An 18498-nucleotide genomic window follows, 5' to 3' on the forward strand; every position below is an offset into this window, starting at 1 on the left:
CTGCATTCCTCCTAGCTAAATGGTTGGTTCAAGGAAAGGGTGTGATTATTGCCACGCCAGCCAGGTTCCACCTTAAGTTTTTCTGGAGTTTTGGGGGAAATATACTCTTGCTTTTCTTCTGGGGTTATTATTATTAAGCAAGGCCACCACACAAGGAAATCTCCACCCATTAAGGACAAGGAAAGCCTTGAACTACTATGGTCAGGTCATCTTTTTATGGTGTGGGGAGGATCTCCCTGAAAATTACACCAGCACAGCAGGACACATTGCTTAGCAATTATTGTAATAGACAGATTTGCATCATCTGAACTCTTCTATTAAACTAACTGGAAGTTATCTATAGCCCCTTGAACTTCTTGGTTACATGAATGTATTCATTTCCTGCTGCTGGTATAACAAATCACCACAAACTTAGTGGCCTAAAAAATATATATGCATTATCTTGTAGTTTGGAGGTCAGATGGCTAAACTGGCCTGCAGGGCTGCATTCCTTCTGGAGGCTCTCAGGAAGATCCATTTACTTGCCTTTTTCAGCTTCTAGGGGCTACCCACATTCCTTGGCTCTTGGTTCACGGCTCTGCATCACTCCAACCTCTGCTTCTGTAATCATATCTCTTCCTCTGACTCTGACTCTGATTCACCTGCCTGCCTGCCTTTCTCTTTTCCCTTATAAAGCCCTTGTGATTAAATTGAGTCCCTCTCCGTAATCCAAGATAAACAACCCATCTCAAAATCTTTGATTTAGTCACATCAGTGAAAGTCCTTTTGCCATGTAAGGAAGCATATTCTCAGGTTCTGGGGATTAGGACAGGGACATCTTTGCAGAAGGGGGCATTATTCTTCCTACCACAATGCATTCCTCTTTGGTATAAGCTAGTCTTAGTTGGAATACTATCATTTGCAACCAAGAGTCTTAGAAAACACTGTATTAAAGACAATGAGATACTGGGGCAATTTAAACATTTTGATGAAAAGAGGACCTTTTGCATACATATTTGGTGTTATGAAGCATTTTTTGGAAAGATGAAAGAATTATACAGAGAACATTAAATTATGAACATAACTTTAAATGACTCCAATATTTTCCTGTCCTTTAATCTCTTTGTATCTTTTTAAAATATATTTTTCTCTTCTTTTGTACTACCAACTGGGAATTTTCTTTCACATATTCTTGTTCTCAGTCAAGTTCACCTTTAAAATACCTTGCTACCTATAGCCTATTATATGCTACAGAGCCTTTCTGCAATATCTTTTCCTCCTGCTTTCCATTTTTCTTCTTTCTTCTCAACTGTCACTCTTCTCATTTTCTAGAATATTCATCTGTTTCTTTCTTAAATTTGAACTGTTTTCTTTTTTCACTGTTTCTATGAATTTTTTTTCTGTCTGTCTTTAGGACTTCTGTCGTTTTAGCCTATGTTTTGTAATAAGTCTCATGACTGGCATCAAATACGCGTAAATTCCTATTTCACAATAAATGAGTAAATTAATCTCTCTCTTCCAGAGTTGTTCCCTATACTTTGCTGTTTACATGTAAATAATATAGCCCTATATTACTTAACCAAAAAGCTTATAAAATCGTATTTTTAGTCATTTTAAATATTCATATTTCAATCTCATATTTTTAAATTGAAATATGATTTTATCAGGCCATTTTGACTTTTTGCTCATAAGAATATATGGCATAAGCCCCTTATTTACTCAATGGCATTTAACTGTAAAGTTTTATCTATGGCAATTTAACCTAACAAATGAGAAATCTTTTCTCATTGTTCTAGCATGCCAGAAATAACTCTCATATTTAATTTTTATTTCCTTTTTAACCATCTTTAAAATAAACATATAAATAACTGTGTAACAGACAAAAATACAAAATGACTTTTTAAATGTAATCTTAATTAGCTAATTACTTCTTTTTCCTTAATTCATATAAATGTTTTTGTGTATCTCTATTTGATCTACAGTGTAGAATATTGCTATAGCACAGTACATGTAACCTATCCTAGCTTTGCTCACTTGCCAGATATCTTTTCTGTTTTTGTTCTACTGCATTTGTTTATACTATCAGCAATACAGCTAAAGACAGTCTTGAATACCTTTTTAAGTAATTCTTTGGGATAGATAGATTCCTAACAGTGGTAGACCAGGCCAAGCAATATGGTCATAACTACTAATCTCTATTATATTTTGGTGGTATCAGAATAAAATACCTTGAGAGTAAATAAGATTTTGATGGAAGGAAGCAAGGATATGAAGTTATTCTATTTCATATGAAAAAGATTTGAAGGAGAACTTTTCATTTTTGTTTTTTAATGAGACTAGAAATCAAGGCTGATTGCAGCCTTGAGCAATCCTCATGCCTTAGCCTCCAAAGTAGCTGGGACTACAGGCACACACCAACATGCTTGGCTAAGTTTTTAAATTTTTATGGAGACAGAGTTTCTTCATGTTGCCTAGGCTGGTCTCTAACTCGTGAGCTGAAGTGATCCTCCTGCCTTGGCCTCCCAAAGTGTTGGGATTATGGGCGTGAGCCACCACTCCTGGCCTTACCTATTCTTTGTGAACTGTCCCATTCCTTCAGTATTGCCTGTCCCTCATGGTGTTGTTCCCCTGACGTTCTCTCCTCGCTCCCCTGCCCCCTCTGTTGGCTCTTGTCCACACTGCATGTCCTAACTCTGAGTATCCCCCAATGCTGGCCTCTTTTTTTTTTTTCTTCCTCACTTACTTCAGACTGCGGCTTCATGTCACACAAATCTGGAGAATTTTGTAGGTGTGAGATTAACTCATGTCCCTTCCTTTAGCCTAATTTTCATTCCTGCAGTGTCTTCTCCTCCCCATGGTTACTCTCACTCCCTTTTTTGCAAGACCTTATAATTTATCACCTGGACGACTTAAATTCATCTCTCGATGGCTTCCTTGCTTCCCAGTGGTTTGAATCCTCACTCTTCCCTTGCAAGCTGTGCCTCTCCATGTAGTCACAGAAACATTTTTGAGTCTTGATTTATGTACTGAGGCTCATGGATGAATGGCCTGTTGCCACTAACATCCCGATTATACAGTACTTCCCTTACTCTTCTAGTCTTTCCTTCTTATAATTTGTTCCCCATCAGTCTTACTATTGTGACAGATAGATCTGGTCACTCTCAAACTTTAGCCTCAGTGACTTTCCAGGGCCTAGACAGAATTATCTAATCTATTTATCAGAACATTCCAGACCCTTCCCAGCCTGTTCCCATTTCCAACTTCATCCTCTGCCATCAACCCCCAGTCTCACTATTCCCAGCTCTATCATACTTTATACCACATCCCAAACATGCCAAGCCCTTTCAACCTTCTCTCTCTCTCTCTCTTTTTTTGCTGGACTTGCCAGCCCTCACTGATATTTTTCAAGATCCATTTTAAAACATTTTCTTTTAAAAGATTTTCCAGATACTTGAACTCTCCCCTTGCTCCTGAGACTTTTAATCTTGAGCAGGTGAAGAAATAATATGAGAACAAAGGCAATGAGTAGTGTGTGGCCGAGACCACATGGTGCTTTTGCCTTTCCCCCCAGATAGCTTTCTAAGTTGGGGAAACTCATTTGAACTATGGGAACTGAAAATGATTTGAGTGACAATTTTTTCAATTCTGCCTGAGATGGCCCATAACTAGTGCCATTTTAGATGCACAGGAGAAGAGTTAAGTCATTATGTGGAATGCATGCTATAGGGTGATGGAGCTTAATTTTCTCATGGGACTCAAGTTAGAAAGATTGCTACAGGGCATTTTTGAATCTGTCAGCTTTCTATGCCTGACCCTCCAAGCCCTCACTGATGCCATAAGCACCTGATATTCTTAAGACCCTTCTCTGACATAATAGCATTAGATAACATATATATTTGTTGCTATATGTGCTTGTTAAATAATTTATGGGATGAATAACCTTTGAAAATCCTCCATTTTCTTTTTTCCCTATGCCAAGTTAGTTACTAGGCCCATTAATCTTTTTTAAAAATTTATCTTCATTTATGTACTCGTTAAGTAGCATCAAACATTCAAGAATCATCTTTTCTTCCTGTGCCACAGAACTGGTTAATCTTAGTTTAAGTTTTCCCATTACTCAATATCTTTGCTTTTTACTTAATGCTATGTTACCATTGTCAAAGCTTTCCTGAGGTATCTTCTCAAATCTGAAGTTGCAGAATTAGAAGTTGCCAAAGTCAACTATGGCACAAACTTAGAAGGTAAGAGCACTTATATCGTATGATCTTGGGCAAACACTTTTGTCCTGCTCCATGTCAACTTCCTCATCTGCAAAATGGGAAGAGAAAAATGCAGGTAATGTATTCCTTTTTTTTCGTTATTTTAAAAAATCTTTAAAATTTCAATAGTTTTGGGGATACAGGTGGTTTTTGGTTCCATTAATATGTTCTTTAGGAATGATTTCTGAAAATTTAGTTGTGTCCATTAATCTTTATTTATAATGTTGCCCTTAGAGTCTATCCTTCCTTTTCTTCTCTGCCGCCACCATTGTGTAGATGTCTGTCATCTCAGCCCATATTCCTACACTCATGTCCTAATGTTGCCATTTAGCTCTTTCACTCTCTCCCCTTCAAGGATACTGAACTCACACCAATTATTCCCCCAAATAAAAGGACATATTGCCATTTCAATTCCAAATATGATACCAACTGGCTTTTAGATTAAGTTACAACTCACGAGACTGGCGTGCAAGGCTCCCATGCTTTGGCCCCATTTTCATGGTCCAGCGTGTTCCCTCACTCCACTCAGACAGGGACTGTCACTCTTCTGTGTCTGCTCTTTGGTTTGTGCTGGACAGACCACCCTCCCTCCATGCAACCTGTACTACTGACTTCTTTTTTACATTTATTTGCCAGACTTATTTATCACATTTTATCAAATCAGATAAACATCAGATTAATCAACATTTATCAGTTGTTCTTCCCAATAACCAAGTTCCAATCATTTTGCTTCCCGAGCATATTAAACAGTATCTGTTGCTCCTTTTTTTGTTTGATACACTCTTTCCCTGTTTTCCACCTTATATTTCATCTGGGCAAATTCTTTTTTACATTTAAAATACTTTTAATGTAACATACATACAATGGTTAGGAAAAATAAGCAAAGGATGAGTTATATAATGTTCAAAAAAGTTTTTTTTTAAATTATTACTGACTTCTAAAACCCCTTAGTACTACATCAAAATCTACCTTTTCCCCAAAGCCTACTTGACTCCTTTTGACCTAAATATTCCTTCCTAATTTTAATTCTTATGCTCCATTATTGCCTTGTCTACTTACTAGTAAGTGGAATTATCCACTAAAACTCTCTTCTTCAAGAGCCATTGATTAATCTGTTAAGTATGCACTTAAGTGGATGACAAAGAAGCCAGACATTTTTAAAAGTGCCTAGAAGTATTCTTACCTCACTTTCTTGTCTTTTTTTATACCAAATTGCTAAATACTTTTGCTTAAAAAAATGAAAGTCCACAGCAGGTGACTGCTGGCTGTTAACAAACCTAGAAATAAGCAAAACCATTTCCAAGTCACCGTTGGGGCATTGTCATTGTCAATGGAAGCAGAAAGGCCTCCTGTGTGTGTGGCTGTGGGAACTCAATGAGAACACCTTCTGCCACAGAGGAGTGGGGGCAGGGACAGGCTTGTCTCCAATGTCCAGGGCTGTCAGACTTGGCTCATCCTGCCTCCCACACCTGTGCCATCCGGTGGTGAAGATGGCCTTTGGCTGGGAAGCATTTGGTTGCAAGAGTTAGAAATCTGCTCAAACTAGCTGATGTAAAGAAGAGAGATGTAGTACATTTATACTATGCAGTCACTCAGACACAGGAATCAAAATGCAGCCAAGCTTCATGAGAATGGGGGAAGGGAGGACACTGGGGCTGAAAGCTCTTTTCTTTTTCTCTTCGTCTCTTTGTCTGTTCATAACCACAGGATATATCCCATTTCTGTGTCTCCTGGTCTCTTTTCTAACAATTTTGATCACTTGTAAAGGGCTCTCGAGGACTCCCTGATACATGACCTTAGAGTTCCCTTCCCCACCACAGACTGACTGCATTTTCTGTGACTCTAAGTTCAAATTCTCAAGTGAGAGAATTTGGCTAATTTTTGGTTTGAGAGTGGCACTTGACCTTAGGCCAAGTGTTCATTCTTGGTCCACAGCACTATGTCCAGGATTGGGGTCACATATTATAAAAATAAACACTTGGTCCTGTTCTTTCAAGGAGTTTTACAGTAGAGCCATACATAGATCCAAAAGCTTCTGCCATGAAAAGTTCAGCATGCTGTATGTATTTGGGATGCATCATTGAGTAATATGAAAGAAGAATAACTTAACACCCTAGGGCTGTTTCTTTGCTTTCTTCCAATTTCAGTGGCCCAGTCCACCATGATTTAGAAAAGAAATTGTTAACTTAATCTCAAAATGAACATGTGACTGATATGCCATCAATATGAAGTGAAGAAAAAATATGAATTGTTACAATTACATATATCATATGTTACATGATTTAAAATCTACCTTATTAGAGGCTAGGTGTAACTTGGGACTGCAAATTTTAAAAAGCATATGGAAGGATTGGAAGGAGTCTATGGAAAGCTAAGCAAATGATAAGAGGGAAAAAAAATAAAGTATGAGTTTCAATTTAGGGAAGATGGTAAGTTTATTTAGCCTGGAGAAGAGAAGACAGTAATGATGTGAGAATTTCCTCAAACATATGAAGGCGAAGCAGGGATATATTCAATTCATCTTTATTGTCTTGAAATAATATGCAGCAGAACATGGGTTTGAATGATAACATAAACTCAACCTTTCGTTCACACCGCAAAGCTATGTGTGGAGATAGTCTTGAATTTACTTAAGTAGAAGTTGTATAAATGTATCTGTAGAGGCAGAATGTGATACTATAGTCACAGGAGTATAAATTAGAGAACTTCATTGAGATGGCCTCGAGTTCTATGGGACTGAAGTCAGTTCTATGACACTTAGTAGAAATGAAAGACAAGTAAAGAAATTATGTAATATTTTTTCTTAATCAACTATTCTAGGTATGGCTGAATGAATTGTGCTCTCCAAGGGATATTCAAAGAAGCAGCAGTAGTCACCAATCACTGAGTTTTCTTTTGCAAGATGGAAATTATGAATTAAGGGTAAAAGCTAAGTTTTCCTCCACAGTAAAGTGAGATTCTGAGTTACTGTATAAGAAAAGAGAACTATGTAAGAGAAGAGAGGAAGAAGAGATGAGATTATGGGAAAGAGGAAAGAATGTTGGAATTTTCAGTTAGAGAAATTAACAGATTTGCTTGTAAGTAGTGTGTGGTATATCTTTCTCTTCTTCTCTCCTAAAAGATTTCTCCATAAGATCATCACAAAATATCCATTTCTAGTTATTGCATCACAAAATTGAATCTCTGCTAGGATGCATAGAAAATACTAACTATAGGCTGGGCAGGGTGGCTCACACCTGTAATCTCAGCTCTTTGGGAGGCTGAGGGGGGAGGGTTGCTTGAGGCCAGGAGTCCACAAATACTCAATATAGCCTCAGAATGGGATTGGATAAGAGCTGAGGTCACCTGTAGAAGGTGTGCTATGCTCAGGTGACCTGTATCTGACTAAGTATATTAACAGTAGACTAAGTAGACATTTCAATGTGTTATCAGGACTAAGTAAAAATGTTGATTGGGTAGAAGAAAATCCAAGACTAGGATTCCAGAGTGACTAGGATTGTCACCTTGGGTGAAGCAAACAAATCTTTTATGCCTTTCATTTTCAAATATGGATAATGTGTATATTCATCTATGCTGGGGTACAATAATGTGTGATCACTTAAAAGAAAACACAGACATTTGCTATCAAAAGTCCTACCACCAAACAGCGAGAACTACTGAGAACTGAGCAAGTACTTGGCACTGTGTCATGATTGACCACTTTCAGTGATTCTTCAAGTGTAGGCTGGGAATCCTGGGAGTCCTTTAAACTCATTCAGGGAGACTGTAAGGTAAAAGTTATATATAATTTATAATAATAATACTAATTTTTATAATAATAATACTAAGACTTTATAATAATAATACTAATTTTTATAATAATACTAAGACTTTATAATAATAATACTAAGACTTTATTATAATAATAATACTAAGACTTTATTTGCTATTTATAATAATACTAAGACTATTTTATAATACCACTAATAATAATAATTTATAATAATACTAAGACTTTATTTGCTATTTTCAATCTCATTATCTCATTAATGCTTGGTGGAGTTTTTGGAGGCTACATGATGTGTGATACTTCAACAAATTGAATGCAGAAGCAGATATAAGAATCCAGCTTTTTAAGGCCAGATCTTAGATTTGCAAAAAATATAAAACAGTGCCACTTTTCTCACAATTTTTTTGAAATATATTTTATTAAAAATGTTATATATGTGTAATGGATTTATTGTTCTTATTTTAAAAGAATTGATAAATATTTAAACATTTTTCAGTTTTAATTTCTAACATAGTAAATATTGATAGATATAACTCACACAAACAAAAGATTTTGGAGAGTCTTCAATTTTTAAGAGTATAATGGGGATCTGGAAGTGAGGACCACTGGTCCATTACTTCACCTTGGCAAGGTAACTTTGCATAAGATGATCTGAGCATATTCTAACTTTCCCTGATCCTTCCATGGTCTTATGGTGGGTGGTGGTATCCTCAGTGAGAATCTCTCTGAGAGTGCAAAACTTTGGGATCACTCTCAAACTGACACAAAATAAAGCTGAACTGTGTACTTGGTTCCCCAGGCATTGCCATCACATCCAAGCCTCACAACATGTCTCATTCCTGTGCTGCAGGGAATCTCCAAGGTTACTCATCTCTGGGTCATGAGATCCATGGCATCTTAGGCTGCAGGAAGGGTCCTAGGGAAGATCTGGATCTGGTGAAAAGGCCTGGTCCCGCATCATTAGCAGTCTTCCTCTGTAAGTCTCTCAGCATATGCATAGTAAGAGTGCTCAAGTGTCAACCTCAGAACAGTGAACTGTTACTGAAGTTCATGATGTGTGAGACATTGATGGGGGCAATTTTTGTGTATTGAATCTCACCACACATTTATGAGTTTGATATAATTATTACTCCAATTTTATATGTAAGGAAACTAATGCAGACATTTAAGTAAATTTGCCCAAGTTCTCACAGCTAGAAAGTGGCAGGAGTAGGACACAAACATATGTACTCTGGCTCCAGGTTCTGTGGCATTACCCACTATATTGTATCACCCTCCTTACAGACTTGATGACTGTAATTTCCCCCTTAGCAATGTACTAGGAAGGGCAGGCAACCACTATACCAAACAACCTAAAATTTACAAAAGATGAATATAAATGTTGTTCCTTTGTGTTCCACCGCTAAGTGGGTCGGTGAGGGCTCCATATGGTCACTTGAAAACCCAGAGTTCTTCCATCATCTTATGGCTTCATCCTTCTATAGGTCCTTGGAGTGGTCTCTGTATGGATGGGGAAAGAGAGAGTGGAAAACTGTACAACAAGAGTGTTTTGTGGGCCAAGCCAGCACTTCTGTCTATATTTCACAGTCAAATCACTCATGTGGCCACATCCAACTGTGAGGGATGTTGGGAAATGTAGTCCACCTGCCCAAAAGGAGAAAAGTTGAACAATTAACTGTACCTTTTTTTTTTTTTTTTTTTTCATGAGCACTCTGAAGAGTTTTCTGTTAATAATGTGGAGATTCCAGGAATATTGCCAAGGGCTGAGCTTACAGATCAACTGATACTTTAGAAGGTTTACCAATAATTGTATATCTCTGACATGGAACAAGGCCACCAGGGGCCAGGTGTTCAAATACAAGTATATATGGGCCTACATACAAATATATATGGGCCTACAGTTAAGTATCAAAAATTTTAATATGATGTTAATGCTAAGCAGCTCATATAACATTTTAATAAAAATTAGAAAAAGACTTACTTTCCTAAAGCACTTCATTGCTATGTTTGAGAAAATTTTCTGAGCAAATATATATATCTATAATTAACATTATGTGAATGGTGCCCTACAAAATTGTGCAGTGTACATTCTGCACAACTGTATAAGGAGGGCCTCCCTTTATGCTGGCTGAGGACCCAACCACCTAAGTTCTTACAGTTTAGCCCAGGTTTCCAATTCTTTCTGTAATGCACCCAAAGAGTATAATTGAGTCATAGAGTCATAGCTTGATTTTCTTTTCTCTTTTTTTTTTTTTTTTTTTTTGTTTTTTAGATGGAGTCTCACTTGCTCTATCACCCAGGCTGGATTACAGTGGGGTGATCTCAGCTTCAACCTCTGCCTCCCGGATTCAAGCGATTTTCCTGCCTCAGCCTCCCAAGTAGCTGGGATTACAGGCGTGTGCCAGTATGCCTGGCTAATTTTTATATTTTTAGTAGAGACAGGGTTTCACCATGTTGGCCAAGTTGGTCTCGAACTCCTGGGCTCAAGTGATCCACCCACCTTGGCCTCCCAAAATTCTGGGATTATAGTCGTGAGCCACTGCACCTGGCCTTGATTTTCTTCTGGGTTCCTTCCATTTGTTCCTTGCACTCTAGCATCTCTCTCCATTGCTTGACCTTAGTAGAAAAGGAAGAACTACATTTTAGACTTCTAGGTCTGATGAGGTTTCTCAACATGCATTGTTGTTGAGTCTATAGCATTGTCCTATAGCAAAGTTTCTCAACCTCAACACTATTGACAATTGAGTGGATCATTCTTTGTTGTGGGGCTATCTTGTATATTGTTGGGCATTTCATAGCATCCCTGGTCTCTACCGATTAGAGTCCAGTAGCAACCCTTCTTACTAGTTGTGACAACCTTGTAAACTTCTTGGGTAAAAACACTCCTCTGATAGGGTGTTGTGCCTGTGCTACTTGGGTCAGAGCAGCGGAATCAATTCTTGGTTTGTGCTTTTCTTCATTCTCTATGCTCCCACCTTGGTCTCCCACCCCTGGGAATCACAGGAGCAGACATGTCACTGCTATTCTGAAAGGAAACTCCAATGACTTTCCATTGCACTTAAGATATACAAGATATCCTTCCAGTGGCTTGTGGGCCCTCTAACCTCCTCTGACCTTATCAGCTACCACTCTCCCCTGTATTCTTTGTAATCCAGTTCCTGGTACATCCCATGACCCTTCCTTTCCTAGGGACTTTACACATACTAATCTCCCTTTCTGGAATGATCTTCCTGACCCAATTCCTCTTCCCTTAATTTCCACTTATCTTTCAGTGTTCACAGTTTATCACTTACTTAGCAAAACTTTCCCTAACACCATGTTCCTTGTAAGAGAAGGTTTGGTCCTGAGTTAATTGCTAACAGAACATTCTGTACATTCTTTTATTAGCTCTTATAAAAGTTGAAACTATGTACACTACTAGATAATTAAATAAGTATTGTTTCTCCCACACTAGAAGGTAGGTTCTACAATGGGAGGACCCATTGGGGTTTCTTTATTCCCTAACGTGTGGCAGACCAAATATCAAGGGCCTTTGAGATTTTGAAGGGCCTATTTCATAATTTGAGACCTGAGGAAAACAGATATTGGCCTCCAAAATATGAAAATAAGCTATAAAATTAAAAGTAATTAATGTGTAATTAAATGTTTACAAAACTTAATGATATTACAATATGGCAACCAAGTGAATGAAACCCTATTCTTAAGTAGATATATATGAATCAAATTAAATCACAAGAGCAAACTAAATATTTGATTCATAACGAAATTCAAAATTATAGATTTTATTAAAAATCTTTCAAATATGAATAGCAACAATGTATATTTAATGTGTGATGAGTATGCATTTTAATATGCTTGATATAATGAGGGGAGGGTGGCAGAGCTCCAAAGTGGAGTGCCCCTGGAGTGTACAATTGCTAGAATCTACACCTGTGTGGCTCACCATGGTAGCCACAGCAACTTGTACAATGCCTTCCATGTAACAAATGCTCAATATATATTTATTGAATGAAAGAATGAGTAAACCCAGGAATGTGCTCTACTGCCAAGCCCACTGCTCATTTAATGTCATCTTTGCATAGTACGTTTCCCAACGTGCAGATCAGCTGGGAACCTTTTCATCCTCGTTTCTGTTGAGATACAGTGAACTTTGAGAGCAGTCCCACTGACTGGGTTCTTAAGTCACTGTGCACGTGATGCCATGGCAATCTTGAGAGAATGCTTGGGGCCCCAGAAGCTTTCTAAAAGCTGTCAGCTCTTCTAATAATTCCATACTGAGAGTCCAAAATTCTCCTCTGCTGTGTCAACACACTCTGATATAGCTCTGATGTAGCTTTCATTCATGAGCCAGTGTAGGTTGTGTTAATTTTCTGGAATAGTCTCCTGGAACCTGGACATCCTGCGATATCAGTCACCTGGAGATAGAAGGATACCCCTTATGTTTTAAAAAACTGGAATGAAACCACATCTGAAAGGATTTCTGGAGGTGTTATCAGAAAGAAAGAATCTCATTATTGGCTGTTCTCAAATATACAAGAAACCCATAAAATGATGCCCAACATTACTTTTCTCACCAAGTAATCTTTCCATCTTGACAGTCAGCCTCTAATGGGCAATTGGGAGTTTTCCTCTTCTTGGTCTCTTTCCTCTGAATTTTTTTTTTTTATCCCCCCCGGTCCTTATCTGGAGCCTTCTTGGCAAACACATTGGGGTCAGGTGGGTAGAGGCTGTCTTTCCCAGCTATGTTCTGGAAGGCATCCAGTGCATCTCTCCAGACAGGGTAAAGTCCTCCACAGGAATAGATTTACATCCTTTGGTTTCTTCAGAGTGGAACAATTATAAGACCAACTTTGGACTTGCTAACATTGACAGTCCCTCATAACAAGAGTTCAAATATTAGCTTTAGCAAATGCAAAAGCTCCCTTCTCCTATGTTGAAGAGGGCAAGGATTGAAGTAGATTAGGGGGACAGAAAGCTCTGCCCTACTCACTGAATGGCCCTGAAGAATCTAGTTTAGTGACTCTTCTGTATTCCTCATGTTCCTGTTCCCTCAGCTTTCTCTCATCTTACCTTCTGTTTTATTCTACCCCACTCAACAAGATCCACTCATTTAACCCATCCTGAGAGTCCAAGGGCATCCCCAAGACCAAGAATGCATGAGAGAATTTACATCACTCCATATATCAGTCCCATAACAATTGAGATAACATTTTGCTTGATTACTTCTAGGCTATGGCAGACAGAGCCTCAGTAATAATACCTTGCAAGTATAACATGTCTGTAATTAGACTGTCCTGTAATTAGGGAGCTGACAACTTAGCCACAGCCTGTCACTAGCCAGTGACACAGCAGGAAACAGGAAGAACCATAGAGAAGGACATCTGTCTGCCGACTGATGGCAAGAATCCCAAGGAAAGCCAGAATGAATAGATAATAATAACAGCAAAAACCCATGGAGAGGAGAATACTACATTTCTTGGTCAGAGACAAAGCTGGTTCCTTGGGAAGAAAGGGATCATGAATCTCCCTCCATCTTCCTGCTCTGAGAGAGAACTTATAAGCGGTAGATTTTAGTGCCTTACAAAGCCAGGCACACAGCTAAGGATAGATCTGAAGCTTTGGTAGTGACTGCAGGAAGGGTGAGAGAGAGGTCCCACATCAGAGGCAGACTGGACTGATGCCTCACAAAAGAACCCCTCTGAGTGGTTCTGAGCAGGGGAGGGAGTTTGATTTAATTAAATAAGCATTCTTCCTAGGGTGCTAAGGAACAAGTAGACCAGTCATCCTTGTCATTCCCCTAAACCTGCTGCTTTTACTGAATTCCTTGGAGTCTAATTTGGTTTCTCCCTTCCATTACTATCTCTCATACTCAATAGACAAGCCTAGCCAACCATCCTAATTCCATCATGGCTATTCTGTTTTAGATGCCCCAGCCCTAGTTTGCATCATTGACACATATTCTCTCACCTGGGTTGACCACTGAAAATATCCCCTTACTGGTTTCTGCCTCCAGGTTTTCTTCCTCTCCTTTGTCCACCCATTGCTCTATTGATAAAGCTCAATTTCCTATTGTAACTGCCCCTACAAGTCTTTGTTCTGGAGTTGCTAATGGAATCCCATTGCCTACTAAAATGGTAGGTCCATGGTGTGAAACTGAATACCTCATGTCAGAATTCATTTGTCCCTTATATCCTTAGTTTCTCTCCAACTCAGGGAATGCACTCCAATTGAAATACTTGTTCATTCCTGTTTTTATCTTCCTGTTTTCATCTTCACGACATTCTCTTTGTCTGGAATGGTCTTTCTTTCTGAATTCCCACACATCCATTAGGGCTCCTATATTAGTTCGTTCTCATGCTGCTATGAAAAAATACCTGAGACTGGGTAATTTATATTAAAAAACAGGTTTAATTGACTCACAGTTCCACATGGCTGGGGAGGCCTCAGAAAACTTATAATCATGGCAGAAGGGGGAAGCAAACACATCCTTCTTCACAAGGCAGCAGGAGAGAGAAGTGCCAAGTAAAGGGGGAAAAACCCTTATAAGACCATCAGATTTCATGCGAACTCACTCACTATCACAAGAACAGCATAGGGGTAACTGCTCCCATGATTCAATTATCTCCCACTGGGTCCCTCCCACCACATGTGGGGATTATAAGAATTATAATTCAAGATGAGAGTTGGATGGGGACACAGCCAAACCATATCATTCTGCCCCTGGCCCCACCCAAATCTCATGTCCTCACATTTCAAAACACAATTATGCCTTTCCAACAGTCCCGCAAAGTCTTAGCCCATTCCAGCATTAACCCAAAAGTCCAAATCCAAAATTTCATCTGAGACAAGGCAAGTCCCTTCCACCTATAAGCCTGTAAAATAAAAAACAAGTTAGTTACTTCCTAGATACAATGTGGGTACAGGCACTGGATATATACACTCATTCTAAATGGGAGAAATTGGCCATAACAAAGGGGCTACAGGCACCATGCAAGTCTGAAATCTAATAGAGCAGTCATGAAACCTTAAAGTTCCAAAATGATCTCCTTTGATGCCATGTCTCATATCCAGGTCATGCCAATGCAAGATGTGGGCTCACAAGGCCTTGGACAGCTCCAGGGCTTTGCAGGGCACAGCCCCCTCCCAGCTGTTTCCACAGGCTGGCATTGAGTGTCTGAGGCATTTCCAGGTGCACAGTTCAAGCTGTGGGTGGATCTACCATTCCGGGTTCTGGAGGACGGTGGACCTCTTCTCACAGCTCCAACCCCACATTTCCCTTCCGTACTGCCGTAGTAGTGGTTCTCCATGAGGGCTCTGCTCATGCAGCAAACTTCTGCCTGGACATTCCGGCTTTCCATACATCCTTTGAAATCTAGGTAGAAGTTCCCAAACCTCAGTTTTTGACTTCTGTGCACCCACAAGCTCAACACCACATGTAAGCTGCCAAGGCTTGGGGCTTGCACCCTCTGAAGTAATGGCCTGAGCTATACCTTGACCCCTTTTAGCCATGGCTGGAGCTGAAGCAGCTGGGATGAAGGGCACCATGTCCAGAGGCTGCACAGAACAGAGGGGCCTGGGGTCCTACCCACGAAACCATTTTTCCCTCCTAGGCCTTTGGACCCATCACGGAAGAAGCTACCATGAAGGTCTCTGACATGCCCTGGAGACAATTTCCCCATTGTTTTGGTGATTAACATTCGGCTCCTCATTACTTAGGTAAATTTCTGCAGTGGGCTTGAATTTCTCTGCAGAAAATAGGTTTTGCTTTTATATCACATTGTCAGGCCGCAAATGTTCTGCTTCCCTTTTAAACATAAATTCCAATTCCAAATTATGTGTTTGTGAATGCATGAAACTGAAAGCTTTTGAGCACCCAAGTCACCTCTTGAATTCCTTGCTGCTTAGAAATTTCTTCTGCCAGATACCCTAAAGCATCTCTTTCAATGTCAAAGTTCCACAGATCTCTAGGACAGGGGCAAAATGCTGCCAGTTTCTTTGCTATAGCATAGGAAGAGTCGCCTTTATTCCAGTTCCCAACAAGTTCCTCATCTCCTTCTGAGACTTCATTGTCCATATCACTATCAGCATTTTGGTCAAAGCCATTCAACAAGTCTCTAGGAAGTTCCAAACTTTCCTACATCTTCCTGTCTTCTTCTGAGCCCTCCAAACTGTTCCAACCTCTGCCTGTTACCCAGTTCCAAAGTCGCTTCCACATTTTCGGGTATCTTTATAGCAGCACCCTACTATCTGTGGTACCAATTTACTGTATTAGTCCATTCTTGTGCGGCTATGAAAAAATACCCAAGACTGGGTAATTTATAAAGAAAAGAGGTTTAATTGACTCACAATTCTGCATGGTTGGGGAGGCCTCAGGAAACTTACAATCATGGCAGAAGGGGAAGCAAACAATCCTTCTTCACAAGGCAGCAGGAGAGAGAAGTGCCAAGCAAAGGGGTAAAGCCCCTTATAAGACCATCAGATCTCATGAGAATTCACTATCATGAGAACAGCATGGGGGTAACTGCCCCCATGATTCAATCACCTCCCACAACGTCCCTCCCATGACACAGGATTATGATAACTACAATTCAAGATTAGAGCTGGGTGGGAACACAGCCAAACTATATCAGCTCCCCTTCTTCAGGAGACTTCTCCTGTTTCCCAGCCCCATATAGCTCCCTCCTTTGAACAACATTTATGGCTACCCATCCTCTTATCTCCACCTCTCACAGTTTGCTCAGACCTATGGACACTGTGCTGAGTGAGGTAGCTCTGCTATAGTTGAAAACTCAGTAAATTGGAAATTAGGATACATGTGTTTGAGGACTTCTACTTCCAGTTTTCTGGCTGTGTGGTCTCTAACAAATCATTTAACTTCCTAGGACCTCAGGATGATTATTCGTAAATTGGAGGCAATAATTCCTGCCTCATAGGATTGTTGTAAAGCCTGAGACGACATGTGCAGAAACCTTTCTAAACTTTAAAGCATTATACCAATGTGGGGCATCATAATGATTATCTATCTTATACTCTATTTATTTATATAGTTGCCTTATTAAATCTCTTTATAGGTCTTTAAGAAATAATTTTATGCCATCCTCCCACAACTAATTGTTAACGCCCTGCATCAATTAGGCATGCATTCAGCTGCAAGTAACAAAATCCTTGGTTATCTTTGGCTTAAATGGAAAAAGGGAGCGAGCGGAAGAAAGAGAGAGAGAGAGAGAGAAGGTGGAGGCGTAAGGGGGTGGGGACAGAGATTTAATTGTCTCATAAAATGAAAATTTGAAGGCCAAAATTCTAAGTTGGTTATATGACTTGACAATATCTTCCAGGGCCAAGCCTCTCTGGCCTCTACCCCACTGTTCTCAACATCTTGACTTTTGATTTTCATGTCTATTGCTTCATGGTTGCAAGATGATAGATATAGCTTAAGGCTTGATGACCTCATTTAGAGACAGGAAGCAGTGAGGAGGGAGGGAAGTACTGGATGCTGGATGGGAGGTGGGTCCTCAGGTGGTCTTGAGAAGGAACTTCATTTCCACATGAAAAGAGTAGGCACCAATGTCTGCTACAGCCCTTGAGGACAGGAGTCAAATCTTCATCTTGATTGCCTCTCCACAATGCCTAGTATATAGTAGATGGTGTATGGTAGATGTTCAATAAATATTAATTGAATGAATTAATAAGTAAAATAATAAATTTATGAATGAGACTTCAAAAACCTGGAATAACTGGTCTCAAGTCTGCCGTTTTTGTACATACATCTTCCTTAAAGTTCACCCTCATAATAGTCTTCAAGACTAGAGCAATTTATCCATCAAGCAGAAGTGCTGTTATTCAACGTGGTTTGATTAGTTTTTGTCTAGTCGGGGGGCCAAGGTGAAGGAACATTATGTCAGAAAGACAGCATAAAAGTGATCCGGGATCTGTGAGGTTTAAAATGAGTTTGAAATATTAAAATATGTCTCAGACAAATATGAGGCTTTGCAGGTTTTTTCAATGTTGCATAAGAATTCAAAATATTGTTACAGGGTATGTCACATTAAGAATTCATAGTCTGAAAATTATACACTGGCAGAATCTTTTAAATGACCTCCTCCCCGTGCCTCTCCATACCTCATCAGACAAGAGGAGATTCAGTGGGAAAGCAGTAATTATAATCCTACATTGGCAGACTTTTCGTATGTGCCTGAGCAAAACGGGTGAGAGGGTGGGGATAAAGAAAGGAAGTTAAGTGACCTAATAAGGCCCAGGGGAAGGCCCATATAGCAAACGTGGTTCTTAACCTTGAATAAAGGTCAGCTGCTAGGGGGCTGAGCTAATCATTGTGTATTTTATAGATATACAGTTATCTGGTAAAAGTTTCTGATATTGAATTTGTTCCTGTAGAACCTAGTCTTCTTGATTACAGAATTACCAATGTAGATGGAATCTCAAAATATTATACATCTCTTGGCCCTTAGGAAGATTCACTTGTGTATCTGCATT

Source organism: Pongo pygmaeus, chromosome X, assembly GCF_028885625.2.
Source record: "Pongo pygmaeus isolate AG05252 chromosome X, NHGRI_mPonPyg2-v2.0_pri, whole genome shotgun sequence".
In the NCBI taxonomy this organism is placed as follows: Eukaryota; Metazoa; Chordata; class Mammalia; order Primates; family Hominidae; genus Pongo; species Pongo pygmaeus.